Source organism: Narcine bancroftii, chromosome 5 (assembly GCF_036971445.1).
Source record: "Narcine bancroftii isolate sNarBan1 chromosome 5, sNarBan1.hap1, whole genome shotgun sequence".
NCBI lineage: Eukaryota > Metazoa > Chordata > Chondrichthyes > Torpediniformes > Narcinidae > Narcine > Narcine bancroftii.
In genome coordinates this window covers 101,853,003-101,869,875 of record NC_091473.1, presented here as the reverse complement: position 1 = coordinate 101,869,875, position 16,873 = coordinate 101,853,003, and the positions used below count along the sequence as shown (strand labels likewise).

At 38.7% G+C, this 16,873-nt stretch overlaps 1 protein-coding gene across 50 annotated transcripts in view; it reads right to left on the bottom strand.

The window, feature by feature from the left end:
* The window catches only part of nfia (nuclear factor I/A), a 607,739-nt gene that overhangs the window by 305,680 nt on the left and 285,186 nt on the right, over window positions 1-16,873 (bottom strand). The window lies entirely within an intron of this gene.

Genomic DNA, 16,873 nt, shown 5'->3' with positions numbered 1-16,873 from the left:
AAAAGTCATCAAATGTAAAAACATTGCAAATAAACTCTGACCTATAAGACTCCAAGGCTTTTGTGCATGACTTATTTTGCATGGGTAACTGATCAAGATGCATGTGGGCCACTTTTACAAAAGCCAAATAACTTGTATTTACAGTATATGGTCCAATTTTTGTGCATTACATTCCCAGATGTTTTACAGAGAACAGGTAATGAAAACACATTGAAGAAAAGTTTATTTTTAAACTTATGGTGAAGTGGAAAAGGTGGAGTATGGGAATATTTTTTTTCCCTAGGAAAGCAAAATACAGTGAGCAATTACTCGAAAGAAAGATGCACAAAAGGCATGGCTGGGAAAACAAGGCTCTGAAACAAACATTGTTGATTCGGGGGTGGGGGGGGGGGAAGGGAGAATGGAGTGAGGATGGGAGGGTGAAGTGGATAGGAGGGATAAGAGTGAAAATAGAGAGAGATTTGAATGGAAGGATAAGAGAGAAGGGTGAAGGAGGGAGGAAGAGACGTGGGGAAATGAAGGGAGGAAGACTAGGATTTAAAGAAGGGAAGAACCAGAGGAAGGGAAAAGTATGCACACAAAAAAAAATGCACTCAGCCAGTAACTCGTCAGAAAACAACTTGTTTTTATGTTATATCTTTAGAATTCTGATAACATCTACTAACAAAAGACAAAAGGCAAGAAAAGACCAACCCATTGAACACTAAACATAGTACAGGCCCTTTGGCCCTCAATGTTGGCCCCAACCTATATATTCCAACCAAAAAAATTAAACGCTCCGTACCACATAACCCTCTATTTTTCTTTCATCCATGTGTCTAAGAGTTTCTTAAATACCCCTAAGATTTCAGCCTTCACAACCACACTGGCAAGGCATTCCAGACACCAACAACTCTATGGAAAAAAATACTTACTCCTGACGTCCCCCCTAAACTTTCCTCCCTTCACTTTCTACCTATGTCCTCTAATGTTTGCTACTCTCACCATGTGAAAAAGCTGCTGGCTTATCTATGCCTCTCAAAATTTTGTATAACCCTATTAAGTCACCTCTCATTCTTCTTTGCTCCAAAGAGAAAAGTCCCAGCTCTGCTAACCTTGCCTCATAAGACTTATTTTCCAATCCAGCCAACATCCTGGTAAATCTCCTCTGCTCTCTGTCCATAGCTTAGAATTGTAATGTGCGTCGAAAGAACCAAAGACTTGTTAATCCAACCAAGGCTTTTATTAACTAAAAGACTGGAGCATATCGCAAGTAGGTCGACCAGTCCAGAATGACCTGGTCTGGCTAGGAGCAATCCTTTAAGACCTGCCAGTAAGTGTGACTACACTCTCAGCCAATCACAGTCATCCTACACTACAATCTGTACATATACACATTGGTGATAGAATCTGCACTCTCACACACATCCTTCCTATCATGAAATGACCAGAACTGAATCTAATTGTGGTCTCACTTAATCAATGGAAAAAAACAAACCTATGTACAGTTCACTTCACCATAGTGTAAATGGGAAAGATCAGATGAGAAAGAACTGTGGCCAATGAGGAATATCTCAAAGTTTTCATGCCCCATTGAATCATGCCCTCTATTTCTCAGGCTTTCTCTGGAGCAACCATCAGGATGGAACCAAAGTTGAACTAACAGCATTATATGACACAAACCATTTTAATTGTATGTAAAACTAATCAGGTATGATAGTAGTCGATTTATTTATCCAGCGCAAATAAATCTCCTGATGTTATTGAGACTTTGTTAATTGAATTTCATATTCTTTTTTGAAGGATAACAAAGCCCACAGGAAATTGAGCAAAGAAGGTTCTGAGAAGCTCAAAGAGCCGACTCTACAGATTTATACTTGATGTTTGTAACTAAACCTTAAAGCAACATTTGTGCGAAAATCTGGATGTCAAAATTCTCTTGCAAAGTTGAAATATTAAAAGCAGAAATGTTATTTAACGCCAAACCTTTTTACTCTGATCACTACACAATTAAAATAACACGTAATTTTACATATTATAGCTCTTATTTTCCTCATTTTGCTAAACCAATGGAGAATGGTGCAGATTTACAACTTGCTATCAAGACCAGAGAAGCAGGGAGAAATAATCTTTTCAAAATATTCAGTTATTTTGATATATATGTGCTCTCAATTAAAGCATTTGTTTAATTTATTCATTTAACACCAATCTTAACTTTTGGAAGTTGGAAGCAGCAACGGTACCGCATGATATTTCAGACTGAGCGAGCATTTGATGATATCCATGTAAGAGATCAGCAAGCAGAATTACAACATGTGGAATTGGAGAATAGAGTGCTGGCTTAGATAGAGAAGGGAATAGCCAGTAGTATACCAAGAATCAAGCCATTTTCCAAGTGGCAGGCAATGACTAGTTGGATACCAGCACTGGGACCTCAGTTTCACATGATACATATTAGATGAGAGCATTATCTGTAACATTTCCAAGTTTGTGGATGGCACAAAGCTTGAAGGGTGAACCTTGAAGAGAATGCTGAGAAGCTCCAGGTTAACTTGAACAAGTTGAAGAAGTAGGAAGAACTGGGCAGGTGCAATGTAATGTGGATATGAGGTTATTCACTTTGGTGACATAAAGAGAAAAGCATAAAATTATCTGAATGGTGAAAATTGGGAAATAAGGATGTATAAAGAGTATCCTTGTGCATCAGTTGCTGAAAGCATTCATGTAAATGCAGCTGGCAAATTGAGTATAGCAGCTGGAGTGCCCTGCTGCAATTGAACGGGATGTTAATGACATGCCACCTTGAGCATTGTCTGTATCCTTTATCTGAGCAAGGATATTTCTGCTAGAGAGGGAGTTTAGTGATGGTTTATGAGACTGGTTCTTGAATGGCAGTACTGATTTATAAAGAATTGATTATATTAGATTTGTATTCAGCACAGTTAAAAAGAATTTATGGAAATTACACAATTCAATCAGGATTGGACGTGAAGGAGGTCAAGAATCAGGGGTCATAATCGAAGGATAGTAGGAAAGCCAATTAAGAATGAGATGATTGGAAATGTCATCTCCAGAGAATGGTGAACCTATGGAGTTCTCTACCACAAAAAGCACATGAAGTCAAATCATTAAATATATTCAATAGGGTATTAGATAATCTTACATCTTGACAGATCAAGGAATACACAGAGAAAGCTGGAACTAAACTGCTCTGATCAGCCAGGATCACACTGTATGGCATATTAGGCCCTTCTCCAAAACCAGCTTTTATTTTCAGTTTCAGTATAAGGAATGTATTGACTAACTTATTCAATGGAGAGCAGGGAGGCAAAATCAGGCCAATAATTTTGAATGAGAATGAAGGTGGTTGATAGCAAGGTTACAACTTAGAAGGAGGCTATTTGGTCTAATTAGTGTGATCCAGCTCTTGGGAGAGCATTCCTCAGCGAGGTCCACTGCTCCTTGCTTTCCCAAAACCTTGCAATTCCTGCAGGGGGGTTTCCATACAAGAACTTAACTACTTTTCCTTTGAATGTCACATTTCATTCTGCTTCCAGGTCATCCTTGGCTGGTCATTCCGGATTCTAACTACACGTTACTGTGGTTCTTTTGCCAATCACCTTCATTCTATACTTCACCTTTTCTCCCACCTACCTTGCCTGCTTAATTTTAAATTCTTCATCAGAATCCTCCTCAAACTCCACCGTTCCAAAGAGAATAATTGAGCCATGTCTATCCATGTTAACAAGGTCAATGACCTTGTGCCATAAGTCAGTACAAAACGGTGTGATTTAGTTGCCTCTGCATAAACCTGGCTCCAAGGTGGAGATGATTGGGAATTAAATATCCAAGGATATCAGTTAATTCGGAAGGATAGGCAGGAAGGCCAGGGAGGTAGGGTCATGCTTTTAATTAAGGATGAGATCAGGTCAATAGTGACAATATAAAATTTGAGGAGCAGAATCCATTTGGATAGAAATTAGAAATAGTCAGGGGAAACAAATCATTGGTGGGAATATTCTATAAGTCATAATATAATAACGCTATAGTGGCACAGGTAATAAACCAAGTGGTATCTGATGCATTTAAGAATGAAATAACAGTTATCATGGGGAACATTAACTTGCACATAGATTGGGCAAATCAAGTTGGTCAATGCAGTCTTGAGGAGCAATTCACAGAATACATTTGTGATAGCAGCACATTAATGAGAAGTAAAATTAATGATCTTGCCATTAGGGATCCTCTGGGAAAGAGTAATCAGAATTTGATTGAATTTCTCACACAAATGGAACATGCAATAGTAGAATCCAAAACCAGTATATTATGCTTTAATGAGAAAGATTACAACAGGATGAGGGAGGGGATGGCTTGCGCAGACTAAGAACACAGGTTATACGGTGGAATAGTTGAGGAACAGCAAGGTTTTCCAAGATTTTTCATAGTGCTCAACTGAAGTATATTCCCATTAAAACAAGATCACCCAGGGGAGGAAGAGACAGCAAAATAAAGGAAGACTTCTTAACAAAAGTGCATTGGAAGCAGGGCAGAGGAAGTTCACTTGGTTGATTCTGGAGATGAGGAGGTTAGCCTATGATGAGAGATTGAGTCGCCTAGGAAGAGTCTCACTGGAATTCAGAAGAATGAGAGAGGATCTTGTAGAAGCATGTAACATTATGAAAGGAATAAATAAGATGGAGGCAAGAAAGTGGTGTCCACTAGTAAGTGAGTTTAAAACTAGGGAACATCATCTCAACATTTAGGAGAGCAGATTTAGGATGTAAATGGGGTGGAGCTGCTTTTCCCAGAGAGTAGTAAAATTGTAGAATTCTCTGCCCAGGTGGAGGCTGCCTCATTAAAAATATTTAAGACACAGTTAAAAAGATGTTTGCACAGTGGGGGAATTAATGGGGAAAAGACAGGTACGTAGAGCTGAATCCATGGCCAAATCAGCCATGATATTATTGAATGGTGGAGCAGGCTCAACGGGCCAGGGGCCTAACTTATGCACCTATTTCTAATGTTCAGAGATAAGTGCATCATTCCAGTAGTTTCCTATTGCACCCTTAAGCTTTCACCAATGAGGTACCCACAATAGAACACAACCTGTGTTTTATAAAGGTTTATCATGTCTTCATTGAATTCAATTTTTAATCTGCCCCACAGATTTGTTATGCCTGCTCTGGATCTCTTGTCATTTAACCTTTTAACTCACAAACTGCTGACAAATTCCTAGGGGCGAATCCAGGGGTGGACTCTACATGGAGTTCGGCAGTGTATCACTGCCGCTGATTTTCCAGCGTAATGCCCAGCATAACTTCTCATCTGATCGACCAGGATCCAAAAACAAATCTCAAGATTTATGGAGGGGGTAAATGTCCACGTCAGCTGCAGGCTCGTTTGTGGCTGACAAGTCCGATGCGGGACAGGCAGACACGGTTGCAGCGGTTGCAGGGGGAAATTGGTTGGTTGGGGTTGGGTGTTGGGTTTTTCCTCCTTTGCCTTTTGACAGTGAGGTGGGCTCTGTGGTCTTCTTCAAAGGAGGTTGCTGCCCGCCAAACTGTGAGGCGCCAAGATGCACGGTTTGAGGCGATATCAGCCCACTGGCAGTGGTCAATGTGGAAGCCATGCCAAAGAAAGAAGATAAGTAAAGAGTAAGCTACTGTATATTTCTTTATTTAAAATTATTTGCTGTTAATGGTTTTTAATTATTTATTTGATTTTTTTTAGGAATCTTAAGAATTTTTTTGCTATCTTAGTTTTAAATTTCAAAAATTATTTATTTCATCCGCAGCAGTTTCCACACGTCTCTAAAAATCATTCACAGCCTTTGCAAAAGGTGAAGCTGAGCTCAGGGTTTTGTTGGGTTTGAAGCTTTCAGGGTGGTTATGGGGCAGGGGGCTCTTCACTGGAGCACCACAGGCTCTGTTTCTAGGTAGTGAATGCTGTTGCTTTATCTGGGTTCAGTAAGTCCGGCAGGTAGGGTCCGTGAGCACTGATCTGGATCAGCAAAACCTAGCTGATGTCAAACGGATATGAGGGGAAACCCATTGTTGAAGCCACTTAGATCAAAAGAGGAAAGGTTTTAAATTATGTTAGTTGAGGAGAATTCATAAGCTCAATTTTAAGATATGGATTTTCCTTCAAAGAGCAGATCAAGGAAACCACCTGGGAGAAAGAATGCAAGTTAATGCAAGCATCTGCCCAGCAATAAGCACGAAGCAAAACCTACAGCACCCTGGCTGATAAAGTAGACGTGACACCAAAATCATCAGCTTTAAGTTTTCTTCACTGTTTCTATCCTATTAAGGACTAAGATCAGGACATATTCACCACTCAGATCATGAAATTACTCAGTAAATACTTATCAAATTTTGCTCTCATATAAAATAAACAATTCTGTTTGGTAAGAGGTTTTGGTTTCAAATATAAAGGTAAATTAACAGTCATTGCTGACCTAATGTCATTGGCAGGTGTAAAAACGCAAAAAATGCTGGAGGAACTCATGAGGTCTCAAGGAGTCATAGGAGGTAAAGATACATAACCAATGTTTGGGCCTGAGCCCTTCATCATACCTCCTGTGGAGGATGCAAGATCTGCTGAGCTCCTTCAGCAGTTCTGTGCTTTTACTACGATCACAGCATCTGCAGACTTCCGTGTTTCACTTTATTGGTAGGTGCGACAGGATAGCAGAGATGCTTTGTAAGTTCTTGCTGTGAATCCATCATAATATAAAGGCTTACACTGAGTGAAATTCAAGGTTGATGTTTTCTGAGATGTCAACCACAATTCAACTGAGGGTAAAAAGCCATGATTGCTTTGAAAGCTGCAGACACAATTCTGTTAGATGGGAAACCTGCTATTCTGCTACTTAGATGGACACATAATTTAACAAGAAACAAATATAAACTGAACAGTACAGGAACAGACCCTTTGGCCCCCATTCTTGAGCCAACCATGATGCCAATCTAAACTCACTGCATCATCCACATCTCTCTTTTCTCCGTCTGATCATGTGTCTGGCAATGCTAAATTCTGTTGCCTAGGTTTGTTTTATACCCTGCAAATATTCTGATTGAAACAAAGAAAAGTTGTATAGCTTTTCAATTAATCTTTTAGAGGCATACGAGACATAACTCATGAACAATTTCTATGTGTTTTCAATGATTAGTGACCCCTTCACCTCAGTTATTTAAATGAATATACTGGGGAGGACGGGAAGGATGGGGAGGAGGACGGGAAGGATGGGGAGGAGGACGGGAAGGATGGGGAGGAGGACGGGAAGGATGGGGAGGAGGACGGGAAGGATGGGGAGGAGGACGGGAAGGATGGGGAGGAGGACGGGAAGGATGGGGAGGAGGACGGGAAGGATGGGGAGGAGGACGGGAAGGATGGCATTTGAAATAACCAGTTGCTGCAGACTTGAAAGTTAAGTTCAAACTTAACAAAAGTCCTACCCGACGCTAACCCCAAGACATTCGGATTCTTCCGGATTACTCCCAGGAGTCTCCAAAAATGTACAGGGTTTGTAGGGTTAAGTGGTGTATTTGGGTGGCATGGCCTCATGGGCTGGAAGGACCCATTACCGTGCTGTATCTCTAAATTAAAAAAAAAATGTCTTTAACATTGTTATTGACTGCCCTTGGTCCAATGACTGAGGTATGATGACTATGAATGGCCACATTTAGACCTGCTTATCAACACAAATTCTAGCCCTGATACTTCTACTACCACCCAAATCAGTCACTCGGACAGAAAGGTGGCTTTCTCATTAAAAAAAAGGTGATCATCCATATGGCACATTTTGGCCCCAGAGTTTTATGGAGGAGTTTCCCTTACAAATTTTAGTTTTATTAATCCAACTATTTTAATAATAAACTCTTAAGAATATTTCATTAAAATATAATTCACTGTCATACATTTGCATGTCTCTTACGAGACATCAGAATATATTGACCAATGATAAATGAACAGTGAAACATAAACATCTTCATTGTTCCTTTAATTTTTACTTTAGTGGAAAATCCAGACAGCTGCCATATCAGTCACAAAGAAAACAAAACAGTAAATGTAGCATTATGGTTTGCTTGGAGTCAGATGCATTTCATAATATTATTAAAATGACACAAAAAAAACAATAAGTTGTCGTGGAAGTCACGAAAGATCTAAATTCATAACAGATGAGGAGAATGCATGAAGTTTAAAATAGGAAGAGAAGAAAAAGCAATGAACAAACATTGTTCTGAACAGATTTGAACTCGTGGTCAAATATGCAAGTTGGCACATTGGCAAATCTGAATCATTCAGATCTATTTACAAAGGGAATTTGAGCATCTAAAATATCATTTTTGTTAATTTCTTTTTCTAATTTTTATGAGAAAGAGGGAAACCTGGTTCCAAATGCTTTACAGACTACTCACAGCTGAGATTTGATGCAAACCAGATGTTTTCTTGTCATAATAAATATTCTGTCTGTGCAATGTAGAGCATATAGGCACAATCTTTGGTGTTTCTCTGCCATAAATACTTCAGTGTATTACGAGATTTGTCGGGAAATAATTCCCAACTGAGAACACCTGTCTTATCTGGAAAATTCAATGTGTCTCAACTACAATGCAGTACACTTATACTTGTCTGTAGTTGCCACCATTAATGCCAGACTAATGAAGTAAGGATCAATAAAACAATTATTTGAAAGATAATTTAAACAATTGCATTTATTGGGTGCCTGGAACCAAAGTCAAACTGTGACAAAGGCATAAGACATCAGGCTTGCTGGAAAGGTACAAATTAGAGACAAGACTTTTTCCTTAGGGAGCACAAGGAAAATAAGTCAGACTGCAAGTTAAACTGACTGATGTTAGTTTGGATTGTGGACTCAGGATTACCATGAGAAAGGTGATGGGACAGATTGAAGATTTTTCACGAAGAATGTGATCACCACAGGTGGCCAAGGTAGAAACGATCGTGTCATGTAAAAAGGAACAAGGTACTTTAAATAGAAGAGCACAAGAAGACATAAATGCACTATATAATGCATTCATAGTGGATAAATAATCTTCATCAAATCAAATAGAATATACAGTACATGTGTTATAACTTTTTATATTTCTGAGTATCTCTCAGATTTAGAAGTTGGGATGAGTAAAAATAGCAGTATATCTCACATAAATTAGCTCACTGGTTGGGGAAACCACTGACTTCAATTCTAAATATACTCATATTTCCCTTAAATAAGCAACTTTAAAGATGCCACTAACTGAGCAAATTCTAAGCAAGACCTCCTCTAGAGTGAGCAGTGACCCAAATATGATATTAAATATCAGTAAATTTCCAGCTTTACTTTAGGTTATTGTCTACATACGTGCAGTCTGCAGCTCAAGTATTGCAGGCTGTAACCAATTGGCCACTTCACTTTTCAAACCGAGCATTCTCCACATTGTTATTTATTTGCAAGCTTTATTCAATCACACTGCAATCCTCAGAGCTTTATCCCTATTGACATCTGCTTGGATATCTTAAATGGCATTCTGCAATTCCTAGGCTACTCTATTGGGATATGCATCAGACCAGAACAAATTAAAGGGTGCATTTTCTCCAAAGGTTATATCCTCCTCTTCATGGTACGGTAACATTACTGCTGTTGTGACAACACTATAACTATAACCCATTGTCCCAAGGCAGGGCTGTACAACAAATTACATACTTATACCAAAACTCATGTGGGATTTCATTGCAGTGAGGCTGCAAAACATACTGGTTCCTTTCCCTGACTCTCTGTTTATTGATATTCTCCACTAAGCTTACATTTACAGATGTTCTATCTTAATGAACTATTAACTGGCACCACCTCTTTTCCAACTCATCCTCTGAATGAGGAACTTGTGAAGTCATTACTGGCCTTGCTCATTTGTGACTTCAGAGACCTGCTGTTATTACTGAGCAGGCAACTACTAGATTCCTACAGGAAAATTCTGGGTTTTGGAGGCGAAGCAAAAAGTAATAAAATGAAATTCTTTGCTGGACCTCATTTTCACAAAGGACTGTAACTGCGTTTAGTGGGGCAGTGATAGCTGGCTGCTCAGCCTTGTCAAGGAAAATAAAACAAGGCAAAGAAGAAGCAGCTGATTTTGCATTTTTTTTCTGCTGCCATCCTGTTCAATCAGCTGTCCAAATGACTCCCCATGTCCCTGCAAGAATTGGCTGCCAAGATTGCAACTGATAGAATAAATGCCAGTAGCTGCAAGAACCTGCCATAGATTAAACAAGTGGCTCTAACTAATCCATCATGGGAAACAGAAAAACTGAAAATCACAACTTTTAGGAGACTTTTACAGACAGCGATGTACAACTTTGCTTTAATGCCATTCAAAGGAAATAAACAAATTTTAAGGTTACCGATCTACAGTAAAATTCTTATGGAATTGAATCAATGAGTTTGATCGACCACAATAATGTCTTTGCCCCGAGTACTTGAATACAACTTTCCAATTGCTTAAAACTTTCAACCATTATAACAACGCCCATCAAGCCTATTTCAGCTCGTTCCATAGTAACGCAGCCAGCCCCAATCTGACAATGTCCCCATAACTGTGTAAATTTATCATCTTACAATATTTATCCAATTCCCCTTTAAAAGTCACAAACGATTCTGCATTTATTATTCTTACAGGCACTGCATGGTTGATTATACTACTTGTTACATTAAAAGATTTTCTTTACATTATCCTGCATTTTTTCCCCCAAATTTTAGATTTATGTCCTCTTGTTCTTGACCACTTACCTGAGCGTTTCTTTCTACTTACCCCAAATAACCATCCCACAATATTCACTTTTTGGATTCTCCAGTCAATCCATGTAACTGACATTTCCCCATCCCCAGACAATTTCCAGTAATCCTTTTCCACATCTTCTTGAAGACATTCTGATAAGATAATTCTGAAGTGGCACTGACCAGAACTAAATATACAAAATGGAGATATCAACCTAAAGGTCAGAAGATACAGCATTTGGATAGTTCATATCTAGAAATATGCACCTAATGCAGACTCTGCATGATTTCCAGTGAGACCCGGCTCAATTAAAAACATCTTTGGACAATTTGCCACACATTAAGCTCAGAGGAGTATTAGACCTGGAAGACACACTTCCCCGTATACACCGCAAGATTTGATGAACGAGATCTTGATCAAGATCTGTGTTGAAATAGAATGGAGGGGGCAACAGTTTCAGTAGACCCACGAGGGCCAATGCAAGAAGAGGCAGCCAGTTTTCTTCCTCCAGAAGTAAAATACTCCAGAAAGTAACAGCCAGGTCAATCACAGGCTCTAAACTTCCATCCTTTGAATATATCTGTGTGAGGCGCTGCCTCAAGAAGGCAGCCAACATCTTGGAGGACACATTGGTCACAGCTTCTTCTCGCTGCTTTCTTCATGCAACAAGTACAGAAGACCAGCAACTCGAGGTTCAATACAGTTTATTTCCAACACCTACGAGGTTCTTGAACCTCCCCTTGTGACACCACAAAATGACTGTCTGCACCTTTAGAAAGTCCTTTTTTTGCACTGGAATGACTGAATAATTATTATCTTTTTATCTTTTGTATTTTTGGCTCATTTTAATTAAATTAGGTGAACTATTGCAGTTTTTATTTATTGTATATTGTTTGGCTGCAGCAATTAAAAATTTTGCTGCATATATACGGTGTATGACAATCAACTCATTATAATTATCTTACTTCTGCTCTTCAGACTTTGCCTCATGTCCCTTGGGCTTCAAATCTTACTCTTGTTCCTCCATTACTGGCTACGGTCTTAGATTTGCTAGATGGTGCAGCATAATGAACAACTTAATGAAGACTCTGCAACCACTCCATCTACTCTGCCATCTATGAGACAGATTCCAGCAACAGTATTTCACTATAATTGATTTTTCCACTATTATTTTGGTACAATATATTTGCAGTCAGCTGCTGTGGGCAAAGAGAGCATTAATACGAGCAGTCCTAAATGTGGAGGGTTTTTGCCCCTCAGGGTCCATCTCTCAATAGTATCAGCCGCTGAAAATGTTTGACAGCACAAACTCATTCAGGATTAAACATGACATTCACCATTGGGAAATCCTGGTCATGATCTACAATAAGATACACACTGAGGAGTGGATAGCTTTCCTGCATGTTAGTTCAGGCATTGGTTGCCTGCACTTATGGGAAGCCAGCAATACTGGCAAATCTTTGTGGCTGTAACATTAATGTGGATGAAATCATTCCTCCACAACTCAGATCTCCTTTGAGCATTTTATAGAATTCAGTGACGTTACCTTGGAAAACCCGAGCCTGTGTAACTATGAAAATTGATGACGGCAGTGCAGACGTGGTCTACATGGGCTTTGGCATGGCTTTTGACAAGTCCTGCAAGAAGGTTGACCTAGAAGGTTAGGGCACATGGGTTCCAAAATTGGCGGTGATCAGAGTCAGAGGATACTGGATTTACCACTATATGTCTGTAACCAGTGGTGTATTGCAGTGTTGCGACCACTGTCATTTAAAAGGAGATAGACTGTGGCAGGTTTTTATTTTGTGTAGGTCACAGACAAACACTTCAAAACAGATCTCATTTGAAATGCCAGAGCTCCGCTCAAACCAGACAGAAGAATGCCTATAAGGACTTCACAAGTAGGTGTTAAATGGACATGTTGTCAAGTAATGGTATTGTTTTGGAAAGCAGCAGATGAACAAACTCAAAAGTTGGGACCGGTGCCAATAGCAGTTTGCTATTCTAAGAGGGTCATGTGGTTTTCTCTGTGTGTGAGTGTGTGCGAGAGAGCGAGAGAGAATTCAGTTCTACAGATCAGCAGCAGCAGCTGGGACTGGAACAGGACAAGCTGGCAAACTTGTGGAAAAAACCCATTTTGAAGATGGGTTGTGTGTTCTTAGTTCAACCTGTTCAAAGCTCTTGTGGTCCATACAAGAGGAGATGGCTCGCTGCATAATGTTTCACTTGAAATAAGGGAAACAAAAAGGAACTCTGTAGTGACCTGAAAGAAAGATGTTATCATCTGGTAAACCCTGATTGGGCAAGTTTCTTCAACATGACACTGAAGTGGTTGATCAGAAGGAATCAGTTGTGGGTGACCAATGGGCAACAAATCTCTCTCTGAAAACCAACAAGAATCTTCCTGAGTGGTAACCATTTATCTTTCAAGCACCAAAGCCTGGTGAATTTTATAAATGTTAAATTCTGTGCACAGTATAAGAATTGCCTGCAACCAGTGAACTTGGAGGAGTGACTGTGAATCAAAGAACTTTTTTTGAACTTATATACACATTACATACATGTGCGCTTAGAATTAGAAGGCAGTTAAGTTAGGTTAATAGTAATAAGTTAAAGTTTGATCCTGTTTTCATCTTTAAAGATAATTAAAAGCATCTTTTGTTTAAATAACCATTTGTCTTGGTGAATTTTTATTGTTGCTGGGTTTTGGGGTCCTCTGGGCCCATAACAGTATATATAAATGATGTGGATGAGAAAGTAGGTGGTCTGAATATTAAGTTTGCAGATAATGCAAAAATTTGTAGAGTACTAGATAGATAGGTTGTTAAAGGATAGTGATGGATATTGGAAAGTTGGGCAGATTGATGATAGATGATAGCAATATGTGGAATAAGCTTTCAGTGAAAGTGGCAGAGGCAGGAATAATTACAATATACAAAAATTATTAAGACCAGTGCATAGATAGGAAAGTTTTTGGGTGATGTGATTCCAATACAGGCATGTGGGATTAGTTTTGATAGCGAACGGGATCGATATAGAAAAGTTATGCTGAAGGGCTTGTTTACATACTGTAATACTGAATGGCTCACTTACATTTTCTTCGCCAAATTTCTTGGTTATTTCAAGAAAAACAATTGTGATTTCCATGTTGTTATTCAAATATATATTTTTTTAAATTTTTAAATATAATTTTTTTTTAAATTTCCAAAGTGCCTTATATTTTTCTTTATTATTTTATCCAAAAGCTTTCCTTCCATCAGATTTAAAGTGATCAACATATGGTTGTTGAGTATGCCTTATACCTTATTGAAAAAGAAGTACAACTTTTGGCATCACCTTGTACGTTGACATTATTACCTTTATTTATATACCTTATATTTTGGCATACAAGTCGGCTGACATACAAGTCGACCCCCTTTTTTCAGCTTCATTTTAAGGGTTTTATGGTATGTATGGCATACAAGTTGACCCCAATTTTCTGGATGACTAAGTTTGCCAGTTAAACAACATATATTTCAACCCTTGAAGATCGTGTGGATTGAACTGTTGGGCATTGGGTGGAGGTGATTGCTACCATGGAGGGTCCATCAACACAATACAAATTGCCCCAAAACTATGAAGCAAGTTTTAAGTTGAAAATGATAGAAATGGCCAAGAAAACCAACAACTATGTAGCTGCAAGAAAATTTGATGTATACAAGAAGTTGTTAAGAGATTGGAGGAAGAAAGAAGAGATTTTAAGAAAAATACCAAAATGCTAATGTTCATTGAGAATAGGAATCAGTCATTGGCCAGAGTTGGAAAACCATGTTGCAGAATCGGTACGTGAACAGAGGCAAGATTGCTACGTCGTCACCCAAAATAAAATAAGAACATTTGCACTACAATGGACAAAGTTGCACCCAGACCTCAGTAAAGATTTTGAGGCTACAGTCAGCTGGTCAACCGTTTCACAAACAAGAAAAATCTGGTATTACAAGACAAAAAATTGCACAGAAACTACCAAAAAATCTTGATCATAAAGTTGTAATTTTTCACCAGTTTATTATACAAAATCATCAGGAACACCAGTTTGCATTGGCAAATATTGGAAACATGGATGAAACCCCATGAATTTCAACAGGATAGGCGACAGAACAGTGGAATGGAAAGGTGTTAAAACTGTGGAAACCGCAAGTACAGGTCATGAAAAGTCCAGGTTTACCATGAAGTTATTGTGCATGGCCGACGGGACGAAGTGAAGACCCATGGTAATCTTCAATTGCAAAATTAAACTGAAAATAAAATTCCCTGCAGGTATTTTTGTTCATTTTCATGAAAAAGGATGGATGGCTGCATGAAAATGGTGTAAAACTATGGCTAGACAATATGTGGAACAGACGGCCAGGAATTTGCAGATCTGGGATAGGTTTCATAGCCACTTAATTGAGAAAACTAAAAGAAGATTAGCACTACATAATACTTACATGGTGGTTATCCCAGGTGGTTTGGCGTCTATATTGCAACCTCCCAATGTCTGTTTGAGCAAGCCATTCAAGGAACATGTGTGTGAGGAATGGAATGCATGGAGGTCGAGTGCAGAAAAGTCGTTTATAAAAGATGGGGCAATGCATGCTGCATCATTTGATGTGCTGTGCAATGTGGTGCTCAAGGCATGGGATAAAGTTAAAATAGAGATGGTGATTAAATTGTTCAAAAAGTGCAATGCCTCTTGATGGCATGGAAGATTATATGTTATGGGACATTGACAATGAAGCTGAAACCACCTCATCAGATACAGACTGGGACTCATATGATGACTGCTTAAACAGTGAGAGTATGGATATATTTGCCACCATCTTTGCCTCAGATGATGAAAGCAAGAATTATTTTGAAGGGTTCTAAATGCGTTGCTGTTTTCAGATGATGATAGCGATTTTGAAGGGTTCTAATTGTGTCATTGTTTTCAATAAAAATTTCAATGAAAATCTGTCGCAATCAGGTTTTTTTTGTTTTTCAGGGTCAACTTACACAATGAATCGTTCTTTTCATTGGTTGATTTATACTCTGAATCAGCATGGATTGGATTTTGTGCTCAATTTAAGGTCTCAAATGTACATCCAGATTATATTGACCCTCCTTTTTTGAGAGTTTTTTTTGGGTTTCACAACTTGACTTGTTTGCTGAAATATATGGTATATATTTATATACTTCCAGTTTTCATATATTTTTATTGACTGAAGTGGAGATACTTCACCTTTTGCATATTAAAAATGAAGCAAGATTTGTTTCAAAAAGTTTAAACTTTACTTCATATGTACCCAGTACATCTCCAGCTAAAATAGTGGAGAATGTAAAATCCGAGATTAGTACAAACTAAAATGACATTAATAATCAGCGGCCACAATAATAATATAAAGTTGTCTTTGTCCACTGAAACAGATGTCATTAATTCAAATTTCACCAGATCATCATTTATTTTATTCCCACCGATGATCTAAGGGAGTCAAATGGCAACTGCAAGGTCGCTGCATAACAACAGAAAACGTTTGTTTGATACTCTGGAAAGCCTCTTGGAGCAAAGATATCACTTTTGAACCTTAGTTACATCAATGGCAAATTCCCAAACAGAATATTTCTATCAATCTCTTACTCCACCCTCCACCTGCTGGGTCTGAGCAACCCATCATGTATTTAGACATGGAATTCACTGGGGTGGATATCAGTCCTGGCTTGTAACTGCAAGAGGTTTAATTTTAATGCAACTCCAATGGGGTCAGTTTCCTTCCAGGGAGATGAAATGCTCTGCTCGCCTGCTGTGCTCCACCTAGTGGCCCTATTGACTAAACTACTTTTTCTTCCAGAATCAGCAATGGAGGACTTGCAAGGCGAATCACTATGAATATATTATTTTATATTTGCTTAGGCATCACCCTTTAAAATGAACTGGCTAACAAATGTAGAGATAGAAGCAGTCACAATGGTCCATCATATTAAGTGTTCTCATGCAACCTTCAACAATATGAATTGCTACCCTATTGCATGAACAATTCACAGATCATTTATTCAGGGCTAAAGTTCCCCACTGTTTGAAGTAGAAGTCTGTTAGGAAAATAGTGGATTTGAAATTGAACAGCTCAACT